Source organism: Silene latifolia, chromosome 2 (genome assembly GCF_048544455.1).
Source record: "Silene latifolia isolate original U9 population chromosome 2, ASM4854445v1, whole genome shotgun sequence".
Lineage (NCBI taxonomy): Eukaryota > Viridiplantae > Streptophyta > Magnoliopsida > Caryophyllales > Caryophyllaceae > Silene > Silene latifolia.
The window spans coordinates 134,315,011-134,324,010 of NC_133527.1; positions in this window are offsets into that span (position 1 = coordinate 134,315,011).

Genomic DNA, 9,000 nt, shown 5'->3' on the forward strand with positions numbered 1-9,000 from the left:
TGTTTACTTTTCCGCGATAAATGAGGGTGTCACAGTTGGTATCAGAGCATATTTGCTCCCGACGCACGTTTGTGCACCCCAAAATAAATAACTTGACCTTAAAATAATAAACTTGAGAGATGGGTAAGATGGGTAGACTTAGGACCTTATGTTGTAGTCTCTTTGTGTTTGCTCTTTGTTAGGTACTAACCTGTTTGTTGATTGTCATTTAATAATTGTTGGGTTCTTGGAACAATGACCGTGAGCTTATCTATAGCTAATGGAGTTATTACCCTTATTATAAAAAAAAAAAATTTGAACTAAAGGTTTTGAAAATATTTTAATGTTTTCACTGGTTTTAACGTCAATTAGTGTTAAAGCTTGTTATTGGAGACGTCTGATAATTAGTTTTATCATTTGTTGGTGTAAAAATGTATTTTTATGTCTTTGAATTGGAATATTGATGTTCTTGAGTGATCGCCAAGAGTATTTCCGTTCCATTGAAAGGACACTTATATTTTAAGAAGATCAAGATTTAGTGCCTATTGCTGAGGATTGAAGATTTGTTCAACCTTTGAAGAATGCTTCTACTTACTTGAAGATGTTTCTCGTTCTTTTTGTATCTCGCCTTATTCTTAATCTCTTGGTGCTTATCCTCCTACTAAACTCCCTTCTGTTTTACTTTAAAAGCTACGCTTATACTCCTAACTTGTCCTTTGTTCTTTGCTTATCCTTCCTTAACGCCATTAGATAGTACTCTTTCTTGTGAGGAATGTTGACCTGGGTTGGAAAATTCGACTTTTGAGGAGATTGTTTGTGTCTGACCCTTAACCCTGGCTTTGAGAAGTCGTGATGTTAGAAAGACTTAGGTAATGTGATGAGACATACTTAGTGATTCTTATACCTAGTTCCTTGACAAAGTGAGTATAATCGATTGGTGGATTCTTTGTGTTAGGAATGAGTTGCCTATGTTACTAAAGTTATAGAACTTAGCTTTGTTGTTTATGTTTGGGATTTGAAAGCTTAGTAGGTTGAGCGTCGTCGCCTTAGGAGTAAACATGAGATAAGTTTAGAATTTGAATTTGGAAGAAAACCCATTTTTAGATGTTAACAATCCCGTATAGATTGGGAATGTGATTTGGTGTTAGTTGTTTCTTGAGAACTTTGTTGAGAAGTCTTTGTCAATTTATTCTTTGGTTTTTAAAACATTGAGGTTGTGTCGAGTGCTTGAGATACAGAGATGCTTTTATACTTGAGTGGTAGATTTGCTTTAGGGAAATCCTAGTATGTGATAAGATAGGTGGAAGAAGTATCTAACCGATTTATCACCCCTTAAGCGAGCGTTTATTTTACCTTGACCCTTGTTTGGGATTTGGTCGTTTTGTCATGAAGGTACAATACCCTAATAGACGTGACCTTGTTAGAGAGAACCTTAAGTTTTAGGAAGCGTATGGATTAAGCCTTAAAATCCTCTTTCGTACCATTAATCGCTTTCCTCTCTTTCGTTCATACCTTGGTTGGATTTGATTCTTAAGTATAAAAGTTTACTCGTTATTTCCTTGTCTTGAATACCTCCCTAATTCTAATATCTCTTACTGGTTGTTAACTAGTTATCTTTATGATTAGACTCTTTTAGTCTCACACCCTGACATGTTGCTTAAGTTTCCTTGTTGTCTAATTTTCCTTTCTACTTGATCATAAGCGTTACCGTTCATACCTCATTTCCTCGCTTCATCTTGCTCCTCCTTTAAGTTTGACACTTGTATCTTGTGAAACTTGAAGGAAATGTAGATTCATATACATTATAACATATTTATATATGTCTAATTAATTTGTCATAAAATTAAAACGGATCTTATGCATGCAAACATTAAAATAAATAGAGGAGAAATTATGTCCTTACATATTAAATTTCGGATATTTGGGCACAAAAGAGATCACCTTTCTCTTTTGTTCTTGAGCTTATTCCAATGGAAGAACAAAGATCTAAGAGTAAGATCTCTCCCTAAATATAATACCCAAGGCTCCTCTTAATTAAATTAATATTACAAATACTAGTTATAATATTAATCTATGAGAAAATTGAACCAAAAATATTGTTAACACTTTGAATATTTTCGGTTTTGATGAGAGATAAAGAGAGGATTTTATTTCTCTAGAAAACTTGTATTTTGGATGATTATTAGAATGAATAATAGACTAACTCATATTAGTGTATTATTAGGTAAATAAGATGAAAAACCATAATGGTTTTTCATCTCAAAAACCGGGTGGAAGGGTGGCATGGGAGGGAGCCAATGCATGCTCTAGTTGCTCTTCACAATGAGCATTAGGTTTGCATGGCTACAAGAGTAGGTAATCATTGTGTTTTCTATTAATATAATCAACACAATATTAGACTAATTACTCCCATAATTTCGGTCCATTTAGATAATATGGACTCCACATTATCTTTGTCAAAATGTCAACTTGTCTTATGTCACATGTCATATGCAACATAATTTGTCATGTATTTTTAACATATTAAAAATCAACGTATTAATAAAAATACGTCACATACAAAAAATTGACTTAGTAATTTCATAATTACTTGTACCAAAATATTTAACCACTTATAAATCACAACTGATTGTATTTATAATAATTCATTCAATTTTAATTGTTACATTAAACAATTATTTCATCCGAGTAATGACACAATTCAATTACTCAGACCGTATCTTATTTAATCACATTTCAATATGATACGTAAATTTCACTTCCAAAATCGTCCGTCAATTTTCAAGTAATTTAATTAACTCGTAACATTATACGATTAATTAAATAATCAATTAAGAGGGTTGCCCTTTAGGTATGACCTAGGGGGTCAACTGATCACCACCGTCACACGACAGAAATGTCAAACTCTAGTCAGCCAATCATTACCGATATATGTTGACCAGTTGACAATAACAATATTACTTCCCAATTGTATTCATTTTAATGAGACTTAAACATGTGATCATCATGATCAACGTCGTGATCGCATTATTGTCGGAGGACACATATTCCAACAATCTCCCACTTGTCCTCGACAAGTGTGCGTCACCAATTCTCTTGTCCTATTACTATCTCCCACTCAATGCAAGGTGTCTTTCAGGTCGTACTTGCAAGTGATCATATCGAGAGCGGTTTCCTCGATCCGAGAATAACCGATTGACCGGATTTATCCACTCGGATATCTTCCGAGCGTGGCCACGCATTTCCAATTCATTACTCCTCGAGTGGCCCCGAGATATTGTTATAACCCTGACTAGGGGTGGACAATTCCTATCGCACTCATTCCCTTCGACTAGCCACACCATCATAACCCAAAATATGCCCATTTGACCCCATTTACGAAGGTCGTAGTAACACAAATCAAAGTTAATCTGAAATCGTGCCATCTTAGGCGAATAGTCTTTAGTCAAAAGAATCGACTCATTTGAATACTATAGTAGCTCTCGCCACGACCAGGCTATATAAATTTGCCCGAACTCTATAAGCGGTCATTAGGCCCGACAAAAAGTTCCTAACAGTCACCTACGTGATCAACTAGTCATCTCACATGACTCTATGGCACTTGAACTTGCCATCAATTGCATCACACTCTAGTCACTTCGAGACGTCACCTCATATAAGTAACTATGGGCAAAAACAATGTTAATCCATGTTCACTTTAACGGGGTTCAATTGTCTCTACAACCCGTTTGGATATAACAATGTACCAAGTGAGTTAATTATAACTCAAACGACGAATGTCGACATCACACTCGGGTAGTCAATATCATATTACAACCTTGTGATGTATATCATAAGTGTAAACACTCATTGATTGCAATAGAAGTTTAACATCCCATGTGTCCATGTGTTCAAACTTCTTGCACTTGCAATTTCCTTCACATTCATGTTCTCATAGCATGAATCTTACCAAGTACACATCAAAGGTTCTCGACCTTGGTTTTGGTTCTTTAACTTGAAAGAACTTTCTTATCGATCATGTCATAACGAACGAATTTGCGATGAATAATACAACTTGCACCGATCAAGTATTTCATCCACACATAATGCACTAGGTATATGTTTTGTAGAATCTTGTAACAATTGACAAGATTATTTAGCTTAGCACTTCTAATAAGTCCTAGCTTTTACTAGGAAAGATTGTTTATGAATAACCTCTTATTCAACCAAGCATCTTTCCAAAAACTTCTCATTTCTCTTTCTAGGCTTGAAAGAATTGGGATTCTCATAAATCCTCATATGTGCTCGGATTTTCTATAATATGTGCAACTTCTTGAAACATAATAGAACATTCCGTCAACTACTGAAATCGCTCATCGGATTCTTCTCGAGAATTCATGACGTTTCTATTATGGCTCACCAACCAATCATCATGCTCTTATGCATATGATTCATAATTGACATGTACATGATTATTCTAATGGCGGAAACATTAGTTACTAATAATCATGAGATCAACCGTTCTCAGGTTCAATGAACTACCATGACTGCTAATGGTAATTCCATTTTCATTCATATGAATAACCTATGTATATGTTGATACGATGTGTATCTCTTTAATACTAATCCAACATCCCATGAGGTAATTGGATTCATCTTTGTCCATTTTCATCCAGAATTGAAAACTCGAAAGCTTCTTTATGAAAGAAGGTATTAGCTCGTCATTCTTTAATGAGTAATGTGTTTTATACATTCAAGGATGATAGCTCCCACTAAATTCCATGTCTTCACATGAGAATATCCTAACTCCCACTCAATTCAACATGTTTTGAAATTGACTTCTCAATCAAAAATTGTCAAGAATATAAATATAAATTGCCGTGCCAAGTTACTAGGATAAAACCATATATGTTCCCATCATATCCTTTCAAAATGCCTATTTTGAAGTGGTCTCATCTTAACCTTACGGAAAGAGATTTTAAATCTCTAACACACTCATATCATAATGATGTGTAGCAATGTCATTATTCAAATACGAATAATATTTAGAATAGGTCCTTCGGAATACCCTTTCGGAAGGAGGTTTAACCATTTCATAGCGAGGTTAAACAATGACATTTGCGTGGTTAAACGTTGGCTATTTAAGATATCGGAATATCAATCTTTGCAACTTGATCATAACTAGTATGTTACTATGATTCATTTAGGCTCTTAAGTAAAACTCATGATTGAAACTATTTGTCAAATTATTCATAACCTTAGTCAAAAGCTTGTTAAGACTTTACATTAGTCATTTTTCTTCCAAAACTTCTTTTGGTCTCCTCGTGTAGTTATCTTGAGAATAAACTCTTATGATTACTTCACTTGGTCTCTTAAGTCATTTAGAACTAACTTGAGACTATAGATCTCATCTATTTGGTATACTATGTAAATAGATATACCTTCATTCAAAACATTCTCTCTTGCGTAGATCTTCATTTACACAAGTACACAATTATCTTGCCTTGTGTATTGTGTCCTCATTTTTCTCCCACTCTATCTTTAGAATGAATACACTAAGCATTCAAAGATAGCATATGAGACACAAATTAATGATGTTGAAGTATAAGGAGAACTATCTCATAGGTTGACTAATTGTTATTGATTTCATATGTGTACTTGGTGGTTGACATACCTTTAAGAGAGTTCATAGACTCAAAGTCACTTTATAAATGATCATACACAAGCCTTAAGCATGTGGACATATAATGAAACCCGTCATTATTAATTGTCTATTAGATCACTTTTAGTGAATTATCTTATGTTTCAAAACGCAAGCATTTAAAGATGAAATTTTAGAACATAAAGGATAAATGATAAAACGGGTGACTTGGGTTGCAAACCAAGTCACTATCATCCAAAATACAAACCATTATCCAAAATACCTTTCCATGTCGAACACGGAAACTTAAAGTTCTAAAAATTCAAAACATGACTTAAAATAAGACAATAAAAAACAAAGCTCCATAAAAGCTATCCTTAGCTTCTTCATGGTTTCTTATGCTTGCTTTTCTTTTCCTTTGTCTTTGCTTGGTGGAGGCCCTATTTACAATAAAAGGGAAGATACATTATCACAACTTTGCATCATAATACCATAGTTGAATTTAGAAACATAAAAGAAGGTTAGTCATTTACCTACTGGAGTGATCTTTCCAACTTTGATATCACCAAGGTATTTGGAACAATTCCTCTTCCAATGTCCCATGCCATTACAATAATGGCATTTGTCAAGAGGACCCTTCTTGACTTTGGAGGTGCTAGCTTCACAAGACTTAGCTTTGGTGAATGTGGGAGCTTGCTTTTTACCCTTTCTCCCATTCTTCTTGAACTTCCCCTTACTCTTTGTGCTTATGTTAAGCACATCCTTGGGAGGGTTCACATTTAACCCCATGTCCCTCTCGGCTTGCACAAGTAACTTGTGCAACTCCTCAAGAGACACATCCTTGTCTTGCATATTGAAATTCACCCGGAATTGCACATATGCCTTAACCTTAGACAAGGAGTGTAGAATCCTATCTACGATGAGTTCTTTGGGGATTTCAACCTTTTGAATCTTCAAGGTCTCGACAAGCTCCATGAGTTTGAGCACATGAGGGCTAACCTTTTGGCCCTCTTTGAAGTCGAGATCAAAGAATGCCGCGGCCGCCTCATATTGGACGATCCGCGGAGTTTGTGAAAACATGGTCACAAGTTTGGAGTAAATCTCATTAGCATTGCCCATTTTGAAGGCTCTCCTTTGGAGTTCCGCCTCCATCGCAAATATTAAGACATTTTTCATTGCGGCGGACTCCTTTTGGTAAGCCTCATAGGCTTCCCTAGTGGCCGCGGTGGACCTAGTGGAGGGCTCGGGTGGAGAGGCCTCGGTAAGGTAACGAAGCTTGTCGTCACCTTCGGCGGCTAATTTGAGTTGGGCATCCCACTCGGAGAAATTTGACCCATTCTTTTCAAGTTTACATCGATCCATAAAGGATCGGAGCCATGATGAAGTAGCGAGTGGTGTAGCATTAGGAGTTGGTGTTGCCATTTGTTATGAATAAGAAGTGGTCTACAAAACAAAAATAAGGAGTAAAACAAATGTCGTTTTAATTATACTCGTAAAAATGTATGATTTAAACAAGTTATATGCATTTTTCTAGTGACCTCTACCCAACTAGATAAATGATTCCAAGACCCAAATTCATATCGACTTAGGCACGGTATGGCCGATGAAACCTTTATCAATATAACTCGGTGGATTAACATTTTAATCGATTCTACTTTTAGAACTCTTGGTCGATAAAATTACTCTAATAATTATCTATAGCCCGGAACACATGCAACTACGGTCGCGAATACTTCCGTTGAGCTCAATCCAAATTTCGAATAAATGTGTCCATTATCCAAATCCACATCAACTTGGGCACGGTATGGCCGATGAAACCCTTATTAACATGAACTCGGTGGATTAACACTCATCACCCACTTCCCCTACGTAACAAGGTTTGTACCCCGGTAGGGCCGAGTGCACTCCCTCGCGAAATAGGTTTTCATGGTTTCTACTATTTGGTAAGGCTATGTCTCAATTGATAGTTTTAGCGAGAGGTCATGTCAATTTATTATCTATCACGTTTTAAGTGAACTAAAGCGGTGAACTACGATAATTCTAATTGACACGGTCGATAAACTCGATAAAAGACAATGCATGTTTAGTTATGGCGATTTAGCGATGCATGTAACATAAAATAAAATGCAAGCATAAAGATAAATAAATCCTAGTATGGCCTTTCCTAAAATAGAAAAACTATTAATCTATTACATATTCGGAAACCAACTCCATTGGTCCCTTGAACTTCGGTTGTGACACGCATCTCGAGGTAACACCGTCTTTATGTATCGCCATTCTTGAAGAAATCCGTCTTTTGGAACTCCTAATGATAAAATTACATAATAAATTACATAATTTCCTATTATACATTTGTAACTAAAAAAAAAATAAATCTATTAAATATTACAAAACGGTGATACGAGATCACAATAAAAATTACAACCGAATCGATATTCCCATACATTTCGGGAAATACCAATTAAAATCTAAGGCCATACTAAGTAAAATTACATAATTCAAAAATTACATAAATTAAAATTATGACAATCATAAAGAAAATGCAGCATTATAATATGTATGAACATGCTCAATTTTTATGCTAAATCGCCTTTAAATAGCCAATATCATATATTACTCGGTTTTTACGGATTTGCGTGATTTCAACGTTTTATAATCACCAAAAATACATAAACTCATATTTATGCATAAGTCAATTACCCTAACCTCTTAGGACTCAAAATATAGTCTTCACTAATAATTTGACCATAATTAACTTTTATTTACAAAATTGTTCATAAATGGGTCAAAAAATACAAAATTAAGCTATTAAACTTCAAATAAATCCAAAAATTCCAAATAAATTCAAAATTTGAAATTTAAATTCATGAACATTCTGGAAAAATTCCATGACACTCATAATATTCAAAATCTTAGGTTAAAAAATTTCGAAAATTTTCCGGAAAAACAATGTTGCGGTTTATCGATATTTAATAAAATAATCATAAAAACATGGAAAAATTATTTTCATTAACTTTTCAATTTTAGATCTGAAAAATATAATAAAATGCAACATTAGACGTTTTTCCTAAGTCATAGATTATATTTTATTAATTTTCATTAATAATGTCACTATTTATGCCATTTTTCTTCAAAAATTCATAAATCATGCTAAAAGACTTCTTTATAGCCAATTATTTTACACACATCTTGTAAAATTGCATGTGACAACATATAAATTTTCTATGACCAGATTCGAAATTTAACTCATATTAACCTATTTTTCTCTTAAATCCGAATTTAATAATGAAAAAATCATTTTTCGAGCATAACAAGTGCAAAAATTATGAAAATTTACAGGTTATCTCAAAATAATATATGTAACAACATATCCAAAAACCAACTTAAAATTCGAAGTATAG